The sequence below is a fragment of the Aphelocoma coerulescens genome, chromosome 12 (genome assembly GCF_041296385.1).
Source record: "Aphelocoma coerulescens isolate FSJ_1873_10779 chromosome 12, UR_Acoe_1.0, whole genome shotgun sequence".
Lineage (NCBI taxonomy): Eukaryota > Metazoa > Chordata > Aves > Passeriformes > Corvidae > Aphelocoma > Aphelocoma coerulescens.
The window spans coordinates 19,407,360-19,429,664 of NC_091026.1; the positions used below are offsets into that span (position 1 = coordinate 19,407,360).

General features: G+C 43.4%; 1 long non-coding RNA gene across 1 annotated transcript; it reads left to right on the top strand.

The window, feature by feature from the left end:
* Nucleotides 1-5,793: 5,793 nt before the first annotated feature.
* On the top strand, nt 5,794-18,776 carry LOC138117474 (uncharacterized). Its single transcript, XR_011154656.1, has 3 exons — nt 5,794-5,846; nt 10,598-15,890; nt 16,214-18,776. It is a non-coding gene; the product is annotated as an uncharacterized lncRNA (long non-coding RNA).
* Nucleotides 18,777-22,305: the final 3,529 nt, after the last annotated feature.

A 22,305-nucleotide genomic window follows, 5' to 3' on the forward strand; every position in this document is an offset into this window, starting at 1 on the left:
CAGGCAGCAGATGCAGCGTGGCCAATGAGCTAATTAAGCAAATAACAGCAAAAAAAAAGGAAACCTCAACAAAACCCCAACACTCCTTAATAGCTACAGATCAAGTATTAATCACTGGGTTGTCTTAAAACGATAGGCCATGGAGAATTCCAGGGACTCATCCTTGATGTGCAGGTTTTTAAAAGCTGCACATGGAAACATTTAGGTTGGAGAAGCCCTCTCAGATCATCGAGTCCAACCTTTAACCCTGCCCCGCCAGGTCCAGCACTAACCCACGGCCCCAAGCTCCACATCTACGTGGTTTTTGAATATTTCCAGGCATGGTGGTTCCATCACTTCCCAAGGAGCCTGTCCCAATTCCTGACCACCCCTTCAGTGAAGAAATTGGTGCTGATATTTAACCTAAACCTCCCCTGCTGCAATTTGTAGCTGTTTCCTCTTGTCCTGTTCCTTATTACCCGGGAGAAGAGTCCAACCCTCACCTGGTCCCGACCTCCTATCAGGGAGCTGAAGAAAACTCTGGTATTTCTCAGATACTCATCTGGCAATAAAGTCATTTTAAATGTAGCTTTTACAAAAGGCTTGGAGTGCAGTTTAATTTGGAATTGACATTTACTGAGTGCTTCATTTTTTTTTTTATCAGCAAAACAGGGATGTGCTTGTGTGAGGCCAGAGCCCAGCTGAGTTCAGGTCCTATCTGCAGAGCCACAGAAAGCAGAGCCTGGGCACAGACACTGAGGAATCACAAATGAGATCATTTTAAATATATTTGCATCTGGAGACATTCTGTTTTGTTTTGCTTTATCAAAAGTCCTAAAGGTTTGTGGTTGCAGGTGGTATTTGGTATTAGAAATTGCCTGCTACAGAACTGCCCTGCTTATCTCTGCCTTTATTTAATTTTACCAGTGGAATGGATGGAGTTGTAGATCATGGAATAATTACAGAATCACACAATGGTTTGGGTGGGAAGGGAACCTAAAAATCAGCTCATTCCACCCCTGCCATGGCAGGGACACCTCCCACTGTCCCAGGCTGCTCCAAGCTCCATCCAACCCAGCCTTGGGCACTGCCAGGGATCCAGGGGCAGCCACAGCTGCTCTGGGCACCCTTTGCCAGGGCCTCCCCATGCTCCCAGGGAGGAATTTCTTCCCAGTATCCCATCTAACCGTACTCAGTCAGTTTAAAGCCATTCCCCTTTGCCCTGACCCCACAGGCCCTTGTCAAATGTCCCTCTCTGGTACTGGGGTAGTTTGAACCCACAGAGTAAATCTTGCCCAGGGGTGTCCCTGCTCCAGGTGAGTCCCAGCAGCGTCGGGCTGCCTGTGCTGGCTCCCACACCCAACAAATCCAACCAAAGCCCGAGGTGATGGAAATTTTAGTGGAGCAAGAAGTGCTGCAAGACTGGATAAGGGTGTTTGAATTCTGTAGGAGCACCTGGTACCAAACTCTTCCTGTGAAATGCCATTTCACAGTGTCATTTATTCCTCAGTTTTGATCACTCTGCCTTGCTCATCATTAGCATTTTCTTTAGTGCCAGTCCTTGTTACAAGTGTAGCACCTAGTTAGTGCACGTAAATACCTGGAATTATTACCCCATCTTCAGGATCTTTTTGTTTGATCTTTAAGGTTTTATTTCTTTTCTCCCTGTGCACACTCTGACAAGTTTTTTCTAGTTAGCCCAGGAGAGTTTCCCCAGCACACTCATGCTTTTTATGCTTTCATCTTTTCTGTTAATCTGGTTTATCTATATTCCTCTTCCTTCAGTCTTGTTATTTATGTTTCACAGGCTGGATATTTACTTCAGGGATAAGTCATCCCTGTTTTTTAGTTGTTTATTTTTTTCTAGAAAACATACTTCTCTTTTATTAAAAAACCTATCCTGTCAAAGGTTGCTGTACCATAACTCAGAGAAACCAAATTCCTCCCATTTCCTATAAAGCCTACATTTTAATTAGATGATGTTTTCTTTTTATATTGTCAGAGAATAAAGTTTAAGACAATATTCTTCAATACTTTATGCTTTCAATAAATAATTTATACCGAGGTATATCCTAAGCAACACTGGCTGCTTACTTTTCAAGGGCAAGGACTGCAGAAGGAGAACAGTATCCATAAATATTCTAAAAAAGAGATATTTAAAGGAAACAAATGCAAAGGAAGCTGTTACAAGCAGAACTTTGGAAACCAGATTGCAAAAACTGCATGATAATTTTGATCACTATCAGGCTTGAAGTGGATATCTGGGTCATGTTTACAACAGCATTTTCTCTCTGTAGACTTAAGAGTTTTAGGAAAGAAAAATGTCAGAAAAAAAAAAAAAAAAAAAGGATTAAGATCCAAAATCCTGAGGAGTACAAATTTCCTTAGCAGGTTTCCCTTGGAGCTGCAAAGTGCATGGGATGACCTTGGCTAAAGAAATAGAGAACCCCAAATTCACCTGCACTCCTTTCAATGTTCTAATTTTCAACTAATATAAAAAGGCTTTTCAAGAAAGAAACAGATATCCTGAACTTCCTAACCTGACCTGTAAAAGCAAAACTCTTTAAACCCAAAGTTTAAGCTTAGGACCAATGGAAATAATGATAAAACAATTAGGAAAAAGTAATCAGCTGTAGCAGAGTGATTTACTGTGTCCATGGATTAACAATTCCCCTTCCTATTTAGTGATGCAACGTTTTTAAACAAACATTTTGACCCAGTTTTTGCACGCTGCTTATGCAACCTCTGATGTTGAATTAAAATCCTCGTGTTTGATGTTTAGTGAATGAGGTAGCACATCCTCTCCTTGACTAGGTGCATTTAATTTGAGAAAAATTCCCTTTATTTTCCATGCTGCTGTAAAAATCCAGTATGTAATTACACAGCAGAGATATTCTTAATGCCACCTTGTACTTGCATTAATAAGTGATATATTTTTATAAATTAACGCCTGGTTCCAGTCCCTATAACCCCCAGGCTTGCTAGAACACCTTCACCCTGCACTGTGCAACTCTTTGTGCATCCTTCTTCTATGGTTTTTTTTGTCTCCAAGACATTTCTTCAAAGTTTGTGCAGATTTGCTGACTTTCCACATTGGGTTTGGAGTGTGCTCATTCCAGGTTTCCATTTCAGATCCAGCAGTTTGTCGTAACCAGCTGCAATTAGAAACAGAATAAATCCTTCCAGCTGGGGAAGGTGACAGTGCTCAGGAGCTGATTGCAGAGGATGGGTGACATTTGCCTCTGGTTTGCACTACAAATTAAAGGGTGATGTTAATAATCAGTCATTCAAGAAACAGCATTAAAATGAGAGTTTATCCCAGTCTTTTGCCATCCTGCATCATTGGGAATCTGCATAGTAAAATGATTAGCTCATGTTGCTCACTGATTTTCATCCAGTCAGGAATTCATATATAAATATAACTCTGTGTGCATTTTCACAAGGGGAACGCCCCTTTTCATTGTAAAATATTGCTTTTATTGATGCACATTTGCTCCCTGACTTCTCTGGACACAGGTTTGAGGCATCACTTTCTGTCTTCAAATAATGACAGAAATGAGGTGCCTTGGAAATGCTGTGTATCAGATTTGATTCCTTGGGTCATCTGGTGGGTATGAACCTCACACCTCCAGAAAGGACCCAGGGGAAATTTGTCCTCCTAGAGAGCAGAATCATCCTGTCTGCACTTAGATATCACTTCCCTAGACATGCATGAGGTGATGAATGGGAATTTTCTTACCTAAAACCAAATCTTCTACAGTGAGGGGATGGTTTGAATACTGAAACTGTGATATATACACACTTAGACATCCCGTGAGTCTGCAATCCCATCTCCAGTTAAAATCACTCCCATCTAAAGCTCTGCAACACCAATTCCAGCCTGAGCAAAATTTACACTACCCTGAGTTTTTGACTCATTAAAAAGTAAAGCCCAACACAACTTTACATACAGAGAAGTTGGCAGAAATAAATCACTGAAGTTTTGCCCTCTGCTAAAAGCCACGGATCTGTTTTATCAGTTCCATCACATGTTCAAATAGACTTTCACTGCAGTTTGTAGCATGATGTACAAAGTGATGAAGGCCCATAAAGCAGATGCTTGAGACTCAGGACACAAATATCAGAGAGAAGATGTTACATTTTTATTTAAGTGTAGCTCCGTGTGGCTAAATGGGGGAAGGTACTGAGTGCAACGTAATGAATGAGATGGCAAATGCACTGCAGTGCAAAGAACCCATTAGGAGTTACACTTCATTTTAATCAGGCACTCAGCTCGTATTCCCCTGCACTTTGGAGAGACCCCACAAATAAAAGCGTGGCAGAGTGCTTTGCATGCAGTTCAGGCAGTGCTCAGCACACAGCTCAGCCCCCGTGGATTTTTATGGGAAGTGTATAAGCAGCCTGCAAACCACAGGATATTTATATTGATTGTCACTTGGAAGGGAGCATTTAAAAGTTGTTGCTCACTAGAAAGAGCAGTGGCACTGGGGGGATCACTGAAGCAGGGAGCTCACACGAGAGAAGGAACCTGTGGATCTGCAGAATCACACAGAGCCTGGTTTGTTCCCTGCAGCCCATGAGGCCTTCCCAGTCCTTCCTGGTCCAAAGGGCCCTGTCACCTGCAGACTCCTCTGAAAAGTGAATTTATGCTGCTCTTCCAGAGGCCTTCCCATTTGAAATGAACCTTCCTATGGCAGGAGGCTGGAACTGGACAACCTTAACTTAATCCAGCCCAAACCATCCCATCACTGTGTGATTCTGTGCCAACACCACCACATCTCACGCCCACAGAGGTGCTTAGATGCATTAAAAGCTTCATGTGCATCAAAACCAGCTTTTTTTTTGGGGGGGGGGAGAAAGAAAAATCCTTGAGGGCAATTATACAGGAGGTAAACAAAACCAACAGCTTTGAGTACAGAACTTTATTTTGCAGAACAGTGAGTCCTGCTTTAAGCAATTGTGCCCCAGTAATTCCCCCCAGTCACACCAGTCTGAGCCCTGCTGTACACCCTCTAGGAATCCTAGGTAGCTGCATTACATATGTCACTTGTGGTGGTGGGACCTGTCCTCCAGGCAGGGGGTTGATATCCCAGCTCACTCCACATATTTTATTAATTCTACCTTCAACAGTCTCAGCTCTTGGCCTGCTCTGGACTGGGATGAGAGACTCAAAGAGCAGGAGATGCAAAATAAGCCCCGTGCACCATGACCAGACAATGCATTCCCCACCAGCTTCCTGCAGCTGTAATATGATATTTGCATTTAACACTCATGGATTTTAAATATCTACTGTTAACACACGGCTTGGGAGCCAAGAACCACAAAGAACATGAGGAGCCTCAGAGCCAGCGTTAGGTCTAAAGGTGTCTTGGTGCAGCAGGTGGGAGGTGTTTGTAAGCAATGAGTTAATCAAGGGGAGCAACTGCTCATTCTGCTTCCCTTGAAAAGCTGGGCTGTTGGAAAGGGAGCAGAGAAATGCACTTTCACATCATTGCTCCATAGCTGTGTGTATTGCAGACATGTGTGATACCATATACACACACTGTATGGATAGATAGATAAATAGATAAACACATCTGCATCTCTTTGTGCGTCTCATTTCCACTGCTTCAGGCAACAGCTGCCCCCGCCCCTCACGTGGCTGTGGTTATCTCAGTTGCTACATGATACATTTGCTTTGGTAGGGATCCAGAGTGAGCACAGGTGATTTGGGTTCCCCTCAATCTCCCCTCAATGCTGTCACACCTCGCTGAACCCGTGGGCTGAACCCTCGTGGATTTATTTAAGGCAAGGGCGGGGGCTGCCTTGGCTGCCTAAGGAAGAGCAGCACTGGGCTGTGTTTGACCTGGGGAGCACTTGGATACAAGGTAGGCAGGAGTTTTGTGAATTTTTGATGTACCACAATTATTAGAGCCTGAGAGATGGAGTATGTGGCAGGTTCAGCCTTGCTGGAGAGTGACGATTTGGGAATAATGTTTAAAATCCAGATATCATGTGGGAAAAGGAAGGAATAGTGGAGGCGGTGTTGTGTTTTGTTGATTTTCTGCTGTGGTTATGAAAGGCTGATGGAAGAGGCTGGGCCAGAGAGCTCCACGCTTTTCCTCTCTTCTTTCTAAACTTAAGCCTACCAAGGTATAAACTCTGATTAATCAAGTATTTCACCTTTCACTGTGGACCACAGCTTTAAGCTTAAGTTACAGGAACAGGGAAGATGTGTAGGAATTAAATGTCCAAGGAGAAGTCAAGAATGATTTCTTCTCCCAGGGCAGTGAAAAGAGCTAATCAGTTGGTCAAAGCAAAGGGCTCCCAGCAAATCAAGGACCCAAGAACTGGAACCAGTCGGTTTTGATCAACTCTCAATGGAAAAACAAAGCTGCCCCCTTCTTGGTCAATCAGGCATCCAGAGCTCAAATTACTTAATTCTCTTGATCTAAGATGCTTTCAATCTCACTTCACTGTCCCTCTAAAGCCTTCTGCTTTCCTTACTTATAATCCAACCAGTTTTCCAGGGCTTATTTATAAAAAAGTCTGATTTTTCCAAACCAGGGGGACAATAGCACCCTTCAGCAGTGAAAAAATGCTGCTGTTTTAATTGCTGCTGATTGTGTGTTAATACTGCCGCAGGCATGGGAGTGGTTTCAGACTCTTTAGCCTGTTCATAAAACTTGCTAAGACGGTAATAAGAGAAAGAAATTTGGTCTTGTAATGGCTTTATGGACATTTGTGTTTTGTGCTACTTAACACTTGCAAAAAGCTGCTTTTGTAATTTAGTCCACCTCGTTGTTTTCAGCTGATAAAACCACAACAGAGCCCTTTTATCACAGTAGGAAACTTCCCTTTCCCCTCAGATTTGGAGCAATAACAATTCTGGGGGGTAATAATTATTCCAGATGCACTGTACCATGTAAATGAATCTGTTGCTTCGGTGGTGCTGCTGCACGAGCGATGCTGATGGAGGACGCTCAGAACGAGCAAATTAATTAACCAAACTGCGAAATCAAATAAATCTCGCAGCAGTGACCTCTGTGTCACCCAACAAAGGAAGACATTAGGTTGATGTGTAGTCGCTTTTGTGGAAGTAAAACCAGAACTTAAGAGCTAAATGTTCCCATTACTCTGGCTTCAAAGAGGCGTTGAGGCTGGGGGGGAGGGAAATTTGGTGTCCATTTAGCTTTTGCTGGGTTTGTGCAAAACAGCAAATGCCACACACCAGGGTGTTTCACTGGGAAGCTGCACCAGGGATAAAAATCAAACCCTATAGATCCCCTATCGATGTCCATCAGCACTGGACAATCTCTGTGCCTTACATGCGCTCACAGCATCCTGCAGCTCATTTAGCTTTGGGAACACTTGTGTTCTCAGCTGCTGAACCTGGAAATACCCTTCAGGCTTTATCTCATCCTCTCCAGGGCGGGGTGAGAGTTTCCAGAAGCTCCGAGGAGCACTCACGACTTTGGATAACAGCAGTAGCCTGTTCTCTTCCCTCCTATGACCTGGCAAACAAAAGCTGATATTTGCAGCTCCTTTCATGGCACAGAAGGGCAATTGGAGCGGAGTGTCAGGCTGGTACAGCAGCACAGGTTCTGCAGGGTTGCAGATGTTGCCAGCCACGGTGTTATCAGTATATGCTGATGGGACAGGAATTTAGCGGTGTTTTGCAAGGAAATGATTGCAGGTATCTCCATCCTGTGAGGGTTTAGGCTGTCATCCATCACCGAGGTGTACTGCAAGGTGAAGGAGTTTTTCACCCAAGGGAAAAAATAATGCACTTTTTGCTGGGTTTATTTAGAAAAGGTCAGCGTGATATTAGGATGTTCAAAAGTTCATTAGGTTATTCAAAAGTGGATGCTTAGCAGTCAGCAAGTGTGTGTCATTTACTGCGGGAGGGGGTACGTAAAGGGTTAAGGGGCTTTTGAGTGGTGCACTGGGAGGAGGAGGAGTCATTCAGTGGGAAATCTGTCTTGGGCAGGGAGCTTTTATGGGATTCAGTGCCACTGATCACCCAGCCAGCAATTCCCATCGGAGCCAATTGCCTTGTGATGCCTCAGTCTGCAAAGTCAGTGAGCTATTGGAGTCTGTTCCCCTTTCTTGTTGAAACTCTTCATGTCCTAATGGTGACCCAGATCATTGGTGCTGGGGGGCTTCTGCCCTACGAGTTGGAGAGCTGCTAATTCTCCATCTCCTAATCCTTGCCTGGGCTCCAGCAAGTGATCCCTGATCCCCCAGAAGGCACTTTAACATGCCTCACTCCCACAAGGTTCAATGGAGAACAGGAGCAGCAGTAGGAATTCATCCCCTAAAAACTGGGACAATCAAAACTGTCTCAGGAATGTTTCATTCAGCTCTGGATGTGTTGGTTCTAGGGGGTGACACGTTCAGGAGTCACTGTGGTGTCACCAAGGCACAATACCTGTGTGTGGATGATGCTGACAGGTACAAGACAGACATGCACTGTGTAGGAGTTGCAGGATCCCTGTCCAGAGCATTCAGGGATAATTCCTTTGATCAGGAGCTATCACAAGCTCAATTCCTGCTGGGCTGGTATCTGCAGTATTGATGGTGAATGTATCTGTCAGTTAATTCTGTCTGCAAAGTACACCTATTTTTCTGAGGTGAGATGTGAAATCTCTACATCTGTATCCCTAAGCCAGCAGGAAAGTGATTCTAAAGGTAGTCAGTAATAGTCTATATATTTTTTCATGAGGAGGGAATGGTTTTTTTATATTATTTTTCATTTTACATCAGGAGATTAGCACTGGAAATGTCCAACTTGGAGCAGCCTGGGATAGTGGGTGTCCCTGCCCACGGCAGGAGATGGGATGGGATGAGCTTTAAGGTTCCTCCAACCCAAACCATTCTGTGATCAGGAATAAGATTTTAAATGTTATAAAACTCTGAGGTCTTTCCATAGTGAAGCCCCAGTACCAAGCTGAGGGTTTTTGTTGTGTCCCAAACTGGCAGCAGGGTGATCCAGGGCAGGATTTGGATGAATAAAGACCAAGAGTGAAGCCAGCAGGAGGTCAGTGTCTCATTCCCTGTGTCCCATTAGGTTTGTAAGATGGACACTTTTAGCTCTGACTGTTCTGCCGTTAAGGGAAAATATTCCCTTTTAAGGAACCTGTTGGTGATGATTTTCCATCAGAGACTTCATTTGTGCCGTGGTTTCCCTAGAAAACAGCAAACCAGCTTTTGTGGAGCTTTAGTTAATCCTCCTGAGGAGGCCCCTCTGCTGTGGCTGCAGGGTGGGGTCAGTTACAGTGAGGAAGGAATAAATGTTTCTCACCCAATATTTGTTTGATAAAGCCAATTTGCAGTTGTTTCCTACAGCTCTTCACTTTCATCCTCTAATTCCTGTTTCAAACCACTTCCCTGATTTTTGGTTTCAAATCTACCCACAAGACTCTTCACACGACAGCAGCCTTGGGATTTTCCCTTCAGATAAAGCTTGTGAAAGTTTATTGCCACTAATAAGTGACATTTCAGTAAGGTGGGTTTGATCCAGCTGCTCCTTTAATCGTGCTGATCTAACTTCATGGAATAATTCCTGATGGATCAGCATCACTGAAAGGAAAACTGGGCTGGAAGGGTTCGTCTGAAAGGCAGCTGATGGGAGCAGAATGAAATAAACGGGTTGGAAACTTGCACAGAAAATTGATGTGGGAAAATCCCTCAAAAATAATTCAGCCAAAAATTTTATTTCATTTATACTGAAACTGGTGTTATTTTGAGTGTTATTTTGATAAATCTTAGTCTTTCTGGGTTTGATTTATGTAATATTGTACATACTAACACATTATCAAAACCAATAGTTTAATACAAATGAATTACAATGAATCACGACCAAAAAAAAAAATACACTAAGGATATATTTTGACATTGCTAAACCAAATCAGGAAATTGTGCATTTCTTGCTTGAAAACCCTCTTTAAAATTCTCCTCTGCCCCTGCTGCTAAGCTGAATTTTGACTAAAGAAATCCCCAAAAACCCGTGGACCAATTGTAATTTTAATATTTCCTATTCAGACTGGAAATATACTTCGAGTACCACTCTCAGATTAGATAAATATACTATTGTTTACAGTTATGATAACCTTAAGATCCTGGAAACGTCTTTTTAAAAAGCTAATTGCACACTTTTATTTGCTGCTAGTAAAAGCAGGAGGATAACAGCCCAACTCATTTAATCCCTACTGTGATTTCCTCTGGGCTAATTAAAGTGTTCTCAACTGGTGCCTCAACTGCACAGCTCCAGGCAAGCAAAGCGTTTAAAGGCACCAGTGCTGTGCTGCTCAACAGGGCTGCGGGTGAAATCATGGACTTTGAGGTGAAAGTATCCCAAGGAATTGTCCTGGAGAGGCTGTGCTGGCCCATCCTGTCCTTACCCACATTGGCGAGCCTCGTTTTTGGAGAGGAGGCCCTGGCACAGGGTGCCCAGAGAGCTGGGGCTGCCCCTGGATCCCTGGCAGTGTCCAAGGCCAGGCTGGACATTGGGGCTTGGAGCAGCCTGGGACAGTGGGAGGTGTTCCTGCCCATGGCAGGGGTGGCACTGGATGGGCTTGAAGGTCTCTTCCACCCCAAACCATTCTCTGATTCTTTGCTACCAAACTTTCCCTGAAAGGACAGGTCTAGTGCTGCCTCTACCTACCAATATCTGCATTTTGGGCAGAAGAACCTTAAGAACACCTGTATCCCCCATCAAAGCGGGCTTTGCACACAAACATGGCCAGCGCCCGCAAGTATTTTGAAGGGAGTGGAGGTGCTACTGAAGTCAAAAATCACCCTTTTATTCACCAATCCCCGGTCTGTGCCTCGGTGCGAGCAGATTGGCACGGCGAGATGAAGGCTCTGGAGTGCGTGGCTAATGCTCCGTGGTGCTGATGAAAGAACGAGCTCTTGAGAAAAGCTTTTTCCTTCCGAGCAGCTGCCGTCGACTTTTCCGGCGCTGACATTTGCATTTCTAAGTGCTGTGAACGGCCCATTCTTCACCTTTGGATGCCCACGATGTGCCTGCCCCGCTCCTGGCTGCTCCGGCTCGCTGATGAGTCTTTAATGCCACCATTCCGCGCGTATTTTAATTTTTACAGCTGTTACAGAGGCGCTAGAAGGGAAATACCGAGTCTTCAGCCCTTCCCTTTCAGAGTAAAGCGTGGAGGAAATAAATAACAGTGATTCATCCAGACGATCTAAATCTCTCCATTAAAACACTCAGTAGGGTAAAGGGACCAGCGCTGGTCTCCCGTGGTTTTTGTTTTCTTGAAATGTTAATATTTAGCTCATCCTGTTTTCCATCCGCCCTAAACAGTCGCGTTCTCTCCTGCCACTCCTGAGGTAGAAATGGGGATGTCTCGCTTTTTTGGGGCGTTCAGCCCACAGGGGATGCCTGGAGCCATTAGCAGGAATGGGTTTGTTTGCTTTTATGACATGAATACTAATTATGGCCTCACTTCTGCTGTGGCTTTTCCTCATTCTTTAGAATTGAATCTTTCTCCTTCAGTGTGGATTTGTTTCCCCTATTTTTCCTCAAGGTTTTTGTCACTTCCACTATTATTATAGCATAGAATATGAATTTCTGAGAGAGCTTTTTTTAATCTCTTCCAGTTCCTTGTAATCCTATGGATTAACTATTTTTCCTTCTATATCTGTAAAACACATTCCATTATTTTTGTTAGGCCAAACAAGAATTGAAAAGACTTCTTAAAACTCTCCTTGTTTTGTTTCAGGCTATGACCTGAAATGGCTGGGGAAAGCAAATGGTCCCATTTTCTGAGTGGAGCTTTCTGCACTAATGAGATTTAAGTAGGGAATATACAAGATGTGATCCAGCATTTAAGTGCTTAACCAGAAACAGTTCAATTTCATCATCACCCAAAGCATGTTCGACAGCTTTATTCAAGCATTAAGCAACAATATTCCTCCTGTCTTCACCAGAAACCCCACTGAGTGCCCAGAATGTCAGTCAAGGTCTGGCTGTAACGTGACCACGAGCGGAGTGAGGAATCCCGGGGCTGTGGGGTGAAGTGAAATCCCTCCTGGAAGGGCACTTTTCCTTTTGAAGCCCTCATTGTGGAGGATTACGGCTGTTAATTCTTACACCGAATATAAGAATTCATATCCACTGACGCTGACAAAACTTCATTAAACACCAAGAGCTGTACCAGACTTGGCCTCAGAGCTGACCCGGTTTGTGTTTTACAAGTTTGTACTTGAATGGCTCAGGATTTCTGCAGTCGTTTCCCTCATCCTTGAACTTCCCATGTCCTTGAACTCTCCGTGTTTAGGGAGAGAAGGAGCCATGCTGCTAATAGGGGAAATTATCACCCCCATCTCCCTTTCTGTGCGTGTCTTAGGTAACCTGGCACTTCCCAAGGGAAAGTAGCAGGTGTTTAACAGCCAGAAGAACCACGAGATTCATAACAAAAGATGACTGGGAAGGAAAAAACCTGTCCTTGGCACGAGTGTTGTGTCTGCTGTGCTCGCTCCAGCTTTAAACCAGCGCTATGAGCACGGTGAGTGCCCAGTCGGAGGGATGCATGTTCAAGGACAAGTACAATATTCTTAGAATAACAGGCACGTGGCTGACCCAGAAAGAGAATTGAGGATTTAAAATCCTAGAACATAAAATTTGCCAGGAGACTGGGCAAAAGAAGTAGTGACAATGCTGATAAGGGATTATACAGGATGAAAAAAAATGACCATATTTTGGCAGAGCAGAGTAATTTTGATAGAATGTCAGGGCAGCCAAGGTACAAGTAACTTTTGTTTTCCTGTGTTGCACTTTAGATAAAAATGTTTCACCCAAAATACTCAAGGAAAAACCCACAAAAACATATTTATGATCAATCTCTATGATTAAATACATGTGCAGAAAGTAAATTTTTAAGGCTAACTGGTTATTCAGTGAGACACCAGGTGAAATTCATGCCTTCCTTACTCTGGTGAAGATTTCCTTGACACAGAAAGGACAAATCTCAGCATCCTCCTGAACCTGAGCTGAAACTGTGCTCAACATATTTATGAGCAATTCAGCTCCTCATTTATAAAACTAAAAGCATATTCATGCATGCAACATTCGGTTTTCATAGCAGGACTTGTATTTTCAAAGCTGATATAAAGACTCTGTTCAGATTCTCCAGGCCAAGTGAAAACACAGAACAAAAAACAGGAAAAACCTTCCCTTAGGTCCATATCCAGCCAGCTTGTTAAGGGTATTTAAGCTATAAACAAGTCACAACAACCAAAATCTCTGCGGAAATGTTGTAGGGAGGGGTTTTTTTTCATCCCAGAGCTGCTATTTTTTAATCACTGTGCAAGAGTTGGATGGGTCAGTGGATGGGCGTGAGGTGAAGTCCTGGGTTCTTTGAGAAGGCAAAGAAAGAATGATGAAGCTGTCAGCAAACCCATGTAAAACTCTGGGAGTTAATGGAGCTGCGCTGGCTTTTACTGGGCTGTAGAGGAGGTCACAAAGGCCTGCAAAGCCAAGAATTCAGGCACAGATTTACACATTTTAGTGACTCAGCCACGCTGATAGAGGAGGAAACCCAACCTGAACCAAATCAGAGCCAAGGCCAACAGCATCGCTTGGTAATTGTCCTAAATTTTGGTGTTGATGCTCTGAAAAATCACTTCAGCTCCCAGCACTCCCTGAGGGGTTGGGAATGTCCGGGTGAAATCTGATACACACAGGCTAAGAATGAGGAAACAAATATAGATGGTAGGTTACTTACATGCTAAAACAGCTTTTGAGGCATCAGAGGCAGTAAAATGTGCAACCCTTTGTAAATCAGCAACTGCTGAGGTGCAGAAGGTTCTTTGCTGTCCCAGAAGAACCCGATTAATTTGTGTAGCCCTCATCAGATCTGCTCTTTGGGTCTGTTTTGCCTAATTTAGGGCAAAAATAGTGTTCCTTGAGTGTGGTCCCAGCACCCAGCCCTGGGGTGGCTCTGCTCTTGCAGGTGATGCTTCCAGGAGTTTCCCTCCTGTGAAATGGAATCGTTCCCACTTCCCTCTTGCCTTTTGGATTTTAAACTTTGCCAAGAATACAATAAACTGAGCTGCTCTTAGAAGGTATTTGAAGGCATCAGGAATTATGCCTTTATTGAAACTAAATATGAGTGATTTGTCCCTGCTGAATCCAGGGTACAACCTGCTACAGCATTTCTAGGAGCTTATAATTATTATTATTTCCATTCTGTATGGATCTTAATTGTAAATCTGCCAATGAATTTCCTTTAGCATTGCACTTGCCTGCCTGGATGAGTTTGGAATTTATTATTTCAATTTTATTCCCTCCACTTTTTTTGTAGGAAATATTTGGTGTTCTTTAGTGAAAGAGCTCATGCTGAATTTACAGCCCTTCCTCCATCAATAAATTCAGAAAAATCAAATTATTGTTCGGCATAAAACCCCCAAATACTATATTATTAAAGTACATTTTGAGACAAGGCATCATCTTGGTTTATGAGAAGCAGTTCAATGCTAGACTGGTGTTAGAGCCTTGTCTGAGACACTTGGAGTAATTATTTTTTTTAAAAGATTGTGAAGGGACAAAAGTAACTACTAGTGACTATTTTTACTACAATAACTTGGTTCTGCTTGTGTTATTTTCATGTTTAAATGTGGAATCACTCCGAAATTACCCAAATTGAGGCATTTTATGTAAAATCTTATAATCCCTGTATGATGGAATGAACAGCAGGATGGAAATCCAGGGTAGGCTCAACAATCACCCTTTGCTTTGGTTTGGAACTTGTGGTCTGTCAGATCCATCCTGAAGCTCCCCAAGATAAACCTGTGGCTTAAAAGGCAGCTGAATTTTAAGCACAGACTAAAAATTATGTACTAAGGTTTTCTAGAGGGCATTGGAAGGGCCTGCATTCATTCCTTCAGTCCTGATGAGAACCTTTGTGGTGGGGAATCCATTTCCTAAAAGACTCCACAAAAGCTCAGTGGACTTGGAATTGTCAATAATCAAGAAGAAAACCAAACCATTAAAAATTTGAGGCTAAAAAAAAATAATAAAAAAATCGTTTGGAAAACAAAGGAGTGATTTGTTAATTTGAGCCCTTCTGAATTTCCATCTATTCAGGAAACTCTGCAAAAGACTCGAGTCCAATATCAATCCTAAGGAGATTAAATACTTAAGCATTATACTGTCCTCCAAATTAAGGAAGTTGTATAAGCTTAATTTCCAGAGGAATCTAAATGTGATTAAACAGGATATGCCATGATTAAATATCTTGCTGCTATCCATTTCTGGGTGGATTAACTCTGTTAAAATGAACTCTTCCACAATATTTGTTTCAGATATCTCCCTGGGTGGTTTTTTTTGTGTGTGTGTTCTAGACGCTTGCCTATATTTTGATCGTTTTGCATGGAAAATAAGAAGTCTAAAAGCACAAATAGTGCAGGAATTTACAAGTCTGAGGAGCTTCCAGTATTCCAGCCCTCTGGAAGCTGCATTTATTTATGGAGGAACCTGCTCCATACTCTGAAGCTGGGGCTTCTCACATGCCACCTTTGAAGGTTGCTAATGCTGGATTGTCCAGAAAAAACCTTTCCAAAAATCCTCTACCCATCACTCCCAGCTCTCACAAAACTGATTTCCTTTCTTTGTGTCTGATATCTCTAAATGGGCAAGCCAGTATTTTTGTAAGAATTAAGAGGCAGTTTCACCTCACATGGAGAGCCAAAAGATTTCTTGGTGATTTCTGTGAGTATTTCCCTACACTTTACAAAGGTATTGAACCTTAATTTACTCTGGGAACTGGTGAATATTGGAAATGCTAATTTCAGGTAATTTATTGTCAGGAGATTGTGAGGGATTAACTGAGGTCTCCAGCCCCTAATATTCCTTAAATAAGTGCATTTTTGTGGGAGTTTTCACTGGCCACAAGGAAGATTTCAGGAGCATTGTATCCTTTCAGAATTGCAAAAGATTGCAGAGTAGAAAAAGTTCCCTTTTAAATAAGATTTTAAATAATATTTTTAGCTTTTAACTGTTGCCTGAAAGAGGCACAAGAGGTCCAGCCCTTGTGGGATCTGTTCCAGCTGCTTGTGGAACTTCCCACTCCACTCCTGCAGGCTGTTGTGAGCGTTACATTTTACATCTGTGAATTCTTTCTTCAGCTGCAGGCTTTTTCCCCTGGCAAACCTCACTTCTTCTTCCTCTGACATTAGATCTGGGATTTGCTGGATGTAAAAGGGAGGTGAAAGTGCCTTAACCTGCAGCTGGCAGCAGTTAGGGGGAGCGTTTCCAGGAGGATGGAGGGAAACTTGGAGTAAATCACACACAGACTCACAGAAACCCCCTCAAACCTGCATTGAGAGGGAGCAGCATCCCCCCCCACCCAGGATGGAAGATCAAACTCATGTCTAATTCACCACAAAAATTTCAGGAAGGCTCCTGCTGTGCTTCCACACGGATCAATAAGGGATGGTGTGTGCTTTTTGTCTACCTACCCTGTCCCACTGCTCCGGAGTCTGAGACTTGCAGGAACCGAGGAACCATTTACCAGTTTCTTTAACCTGCAAATATATTAATGGCTGCCGTTTTTATACCCTCATTATCCATTTATTGCGAGGTGAACCACTCTGAGTTCATTAGGATAAGCTGTCTAAACCATTGCTGAGCTTCTGCTGATGCTTTAATGGCTTTTGTTGAGTTCATCCATTATCCTTGGTGCTCTATAAACATGAGTTCCCTCAGTAGAACTCCCTCCTGCTCTCTCTGCCCCTGCCCTGATGTCTCTGTGTGTGTATTTGGCTGATTTGCCAGCTCTGCTTTCAGCTGGCCTAATGGCTAAATCAGACACAGATCTGAGGGGTTGAAGCCACAGTTTTGTTCTTCCATTTAAAGCCAGTTCAATTCGAATAAACATCAAATCTACCTGACTGCATCTGCTTGTCAAGTAGGTGAATGTCTAAAATCCAGAGCCTTCCACATATGAATTCCTGAGATTCAAAATCAGCAGTTTGGGCAGCAGCCTTTAAAAAACTCCCTTGGCACAAGGACTGTACAACAGAACTGTGGAAAATACAGAAAAAAAAAATAACAATTTCAAAGAATGAGATACTATCACACTTTATACTATCCTTCACTCCCCCAGTCCTCTCCCAGCAGGAGCAGATTGCTCACAGAAATGCCATCTCATCGGAGTGAAAGTAAATAATGCTCTCTTCTCCAAGTTTCTTACCCCAAATGCCAGCATCAGGTCACCAGCAGCAAAGTGCCCCCAGCACCTGCTGCCAGTGAATGAAAGGTCTGTCAGCAACCAAGTTAGCACCACTGCTGATCTGATTTGGGGTGAAGCACCAGCTCTAGCCCCGAGCAGCAGGGCCCAGTTTAATGTCACCACTTCAGCTCAGTCCACTATTACAAGTTTCTCAGTACAGTACAAAACAAGCCCTGCAGAAAGGCAGTGGCAGCAGCAATCTGTCAGCTATTTACTGAGCCTTTCCCTAATTCCCTCCCTCGCTGCTGTCCCCAGCATCTGTCTGTGGAATATGGGCTTGGGCTCTGCTGTACTTGTGGCTTCTCTCCCTGTTTATCCTATAGAAAGAGGTTTTCTCAGCTCCCAGGCTTCCTTTGCATGCTGAGCACTCCCTGATTTCTAAAAGAACTACTGAGATCAAGCTGGGGAAAAAAAAAACCAACCCTGAGTTTGTTTCTGTGTACAAAAAGGTGCTCCTTGGTGGCTGTGCAAACGTGGATGTGCAGCCTGGCTCACCTGAGCACCTTGTTGCTTACACCTACTATGGCAGGATCAGGAAGCACATCCTCAAAATGGACATTTCATGGTGATTCAATTGAAGTTAGGAGCTGAAAGTGTTGTTTTTATGTGGAATGTGCAGAGTCCTAAATAACCAAAAGAGAGATGGGGCTGATCTGGGTAAACATGATTTTTCAGCCCTTACCTGAGACAGCTGTCAAATGGCAAAAGGATCTATTGGCAATATGACCACTGTTGAGTTAGCTACAATATTCTCTCTCCCTATAATTTTCCTTTTCACCTGCCAAACACACCCATTTATATGCTTATATCCTGTTATTATATAAAATCAGGATGACAAATTGTATGTCTGCGGCCCTCTTTGTTCCCATTCTCCAGCCCAGTGAGCATTCCTGGTGTACATCAGTTTTATGTGAATGTAGGATGTTTGGGGTTTGTGAAAAATGTTGCTCTGCATGATTCATTTTACTGCAGCTAATGCCAGGGAAAAAAAAATACACACAACACCTCTATTGAAAATTATAGCCTGCTTCTTGGACTTTGCACATATATTTCTTTTGTCTGCTTGTTCTTTTGTTTAAGCCACTATCCAGGTGGAATAATCAGGTCTCTGCAAGCAGGAGCCTATCAGCTCTGGCATTATAGATCAAGGTTTCCAAGCATCACTCACTCGTGTCAGCGCAGGGGGTTTGTGCCTGGTTTATTTTCAGATTTCCAAAGCTGCGCCCATTCAGGGGCTGCTTTGGAGTGGAGATGGGGCACAGGGTGGGCTCTGAGAAGGAGGCAGAGCAGGGTCCTTCCAGTTCATCCTTTCCCAGTGCCAAGGGAGGTGCTGATGCCCTCAGCCTGAGCTCACACACAGGAGCAGCTGTAAAAAAGCAGAGATGAAACCTTGGTTCCACTCGCGTCAGGCATAAAACTCTCATTGACTCCAGCGGGGCCAGGATTTTATTTGTGATATGAATTTTCTCTGTCAGACAATTTAAAGATGCTTTTATGAGGAAAGGAATCTCGCCATCTGAAATAGCATGTTTGCAATTCGGGAAATCTCTGACATATGTTTTAAGAGTGTGTCATATTTCCTACCAGGAGACTTTACGATCCCATAGCTTTGTGGGGAGATACCTTTGCAGGGGCTGTGATAAAGCAGCTGAGCTATTCAGTGATGATGCTGGAGGTCATTTTAAAGTTACAACTTTTTCTTTTTTAACCAGCTTCCTAAAGTTCCTCGTGGTGTTTAAGTACAAAATAACCCCAAACTTGTCGGTGTTTTACTTTGGGCCTCTTTCAGTCAGATTTGGTGCTGAGAAAAGCTGTACTTGGCTTTTTCATTTTCACAGAATTCCAGAATGGTTTGGGTTGGAATGGGCATTCAAGATCTTGTTCCATGTCCCTGCCATGTCCCTGACACCTCCCACTCTCCCAGGCTGCTCCAAGCCCCAATGTCCAGCCTGGCCTTGGGCACTGCCAGGGATCCAGGGGCAGCCACAGCTGCTCTGGGCACCCTGTGCCAGGGCCTGCCCACCCTCCCAGGGAACAATTTCTTCCTAATATCCAAGTTAAACCTACTTTCATTCAGTTTGAAGCCATTTTCCCTCATCCTGTCACTATAATTCCCAATGATTGTCGTGAATTTCTTGATTTTACTTTATGACTTCAATAACACACCAAGGAGCTGATCCAAAAGCCTTGCACAGCAATAGGTGGATTTCCCTTTGTTTTCAGAGGAGCCTGAATCACTAACATGAAGAATAAATGGTTTTTATTTTGTTGTTTGCAAGAACCACACATACTCGTGTGCTGCTGCTACATCTGTCTCTAATTGAAAAGAACCCACTTTACACCAGCTTTGCTTCTTTGCAAAGTTCCTCTGTCATATTCCAAGTGTGCAGTTATCAGCAGAATCCCATGCAGGATTTTGTGGGAACATGGTCCCTATCTCGTGTCCCTGCTCTCAGTGAGTTTAGCACAAAGTATAACCCTATTAAAATTACAATGCATTTATCACCTCGCTCAGTTCAAAGAACTCACGAGCTGCAAAGAATTTAATTAAAACATAATGATTTAATAGGCAGGCTCCATCTATTGTTTACTCAGGAGGTTGAGTTTCTGTTTAAAATTAGGTCCCAAATTTAATTTAGGCTTCCACCAACCTTGTCATAGAAATGAGACTCCTGGAGAATGAAGTGAGTTGCAGACAGTGAGAGTGGGTTCCTTCCTCTTGCACAGAATGTTTGGAAACCTGAAGATGATGGTGTCTGTATGTCTTTCCTATGAGGATCATGAGGAAAAAAGAAGGCACTGAGGAACAAAGTGCTTTTTTTTATAGGATCATGGAATGGTTTGGGTGGGAAGTGACCTTAAATCTCATTTCATTCCACCCCCTGCCACCTTCTGCTATCCCAGGTTGCTCCAAGCCCTGTCCAACACATCCTTCTTGCACCCAAATATCCACAAAGATATTTTCTCACCTGCTCACCAGCACCACTGAGGTTGCTATAACCCTGTCCACAGTTGCATTTCCATAATTTCATTTATCAGTTATGCAGGGCAGCCAGGACTGGGCAGCCCCAGGCCTGCAGGAGCTTGGCATGGCCCAGGGATTGGGGGCAACGTGTTTCACACTCTCCTCTTTACAAGACAAATCTGTCTTGATCCAGATGGATCTTGGTGTGACTCAAGCAAGATTTTGTACAAGACTTCTATAAAGAGAAAAAAATGTACAAATCCTGCCACAAAATGCATGATTTAATGTATATATAAGAAAAGGCACCGTGCCAGGTTCTCAGTTTCTGTCACAGTTTTAATGAAAAGTGATTTCAGCATTTGAAAAACCTCAAAAGCTGTCCCAGCCAAATGCCATGTTTCTATATATTTTCTGAGCTATACATCTAAATTTGAGTAGGATATTCCTTACTTCAGTTGATAAAAGACAGCATTTAATAATTCCTTACTATGAAATTAATTCTTATTTATTATAGCCATAGATAGCCAATAAAACGTTTTAGGGAAATTTCCTCTACGTAGCAGAATGATCCATGGGGAAAAAGATCTTAATTCAGTTTCTCTGCACAAACCTGTTATGTACTCCCTGCTAATGCACTGCAATCTTAATTCAGTGGATCCAGCAGGCTGCTTGGATAGTCAGGACATGTGTTTTCTCATCAGAGATCCCAGCTCTAACATCCACACCTTGACTCTTAGCAGAAAATTGAAGCTGGAATGCCTGCTGTGTTTTGCATATCAGTAACCCAGATTATTCAAATTCCCAGCTCTGCAGCCACCGGTGCCCATCTGGTTTTGGAAAATTGAGGATTCTGCCCTCGGAGCAGGGAAGGTTCTGCTCTGGCTCCTTTGGGCTCTGTCGGCCCCACCCGTGCTGGGAGTGCTCCTGGGGGCTGTGGAGAGCCCTTGGCTGGTGGTGCGGAGGTGGCCCAGCAGCCACACCTCCAGTCTGTGCCACATTTGGGGCTGTCTTTGGGGTAAGAGACTCTTTTTTTTTCAGGTTCAAAAAGCACCAGTCCCATTTTTTTATCCATAAGCTTGGCTGGTGACCTCACAGCCACCAAGTAGCTGGTCCTGAGCACCGTGTCCTTCCCAGGCACTTCCAACACCCACAGGCTCAGGTGTAAAATTTTCTGTCACCAGTGGGATTTCACCACTGCCTGTAGGGTTTAACTGTGAGTTTAGCAGAGCTTGGCCAGGTCCTGCTGCCTCAGCCTTGGTGGGCCCTGCTCTGCTGAGAACTGCAGCCTGTTCCTGCTGAGCAGAGCCATGAATTATTGACATTGCCTTCATATAGCAGCTTATTGACTACAGCATTGTAAAGCACCCTATTAATGTTTTAAGCATTTCGCTTTATTTTAATACAAGTAAATTATTTAGGAAATGTTAAAATGCTTTATGCTTTGACTAATGAGAGTGAAAAGTGTACACAGCATCTTGTTTTAATTGGATGTTTACCCTATCCTGTAGAAATCAGGCATTTATTATTTCATCCTTAATTAACTGCGCGTGCAATCCCTGATGGATAGACGTTCAGTCTTTTTCCACGTGGTCGAGTCATTAAGAGGCATAAACGTGCAGATTAATATTGTTGGGAAGTATGAAATCATTCTGCTCTTCAGATTCCTTGGTTGCCCTGTCAAGACCCAGTGACTCCACACAGTGATGTGTTGGTTGCCCGAATTAACGCGATGGCAGTACGTGAAATTTGGGATCGTGTAAATTGATTCAAGGGGTGCCAAACCCAGCCAGCCTGAAACCAGGGATGGCTTTGAGCGTCTCTTTTACCTTTGTTAGCACAGCAATAGTCTGCAAGATCATTTCTGTTGTGCCATAGTGCATTAGGGCCATTTTTAGGAATGGTGTGTGTGGACTTAGGGATGTTTGTGGTGTTTCAGCGTTCTCCTGATTGCCTTTTGGGATGAGGATGTGGAGCAGCTGTTTTTGTTCTAAACCGTGTCCTTGCATGACAAAGAGGACACACAGAGACGGGATAAAGGGCCTAGCAGCAAACTCAATTTTGTTTTATCTCCCACCTCACCACTGGAGGTTTTCTTTAGAGAAATCAAACTTAAATTTGCGAAAAACAGCA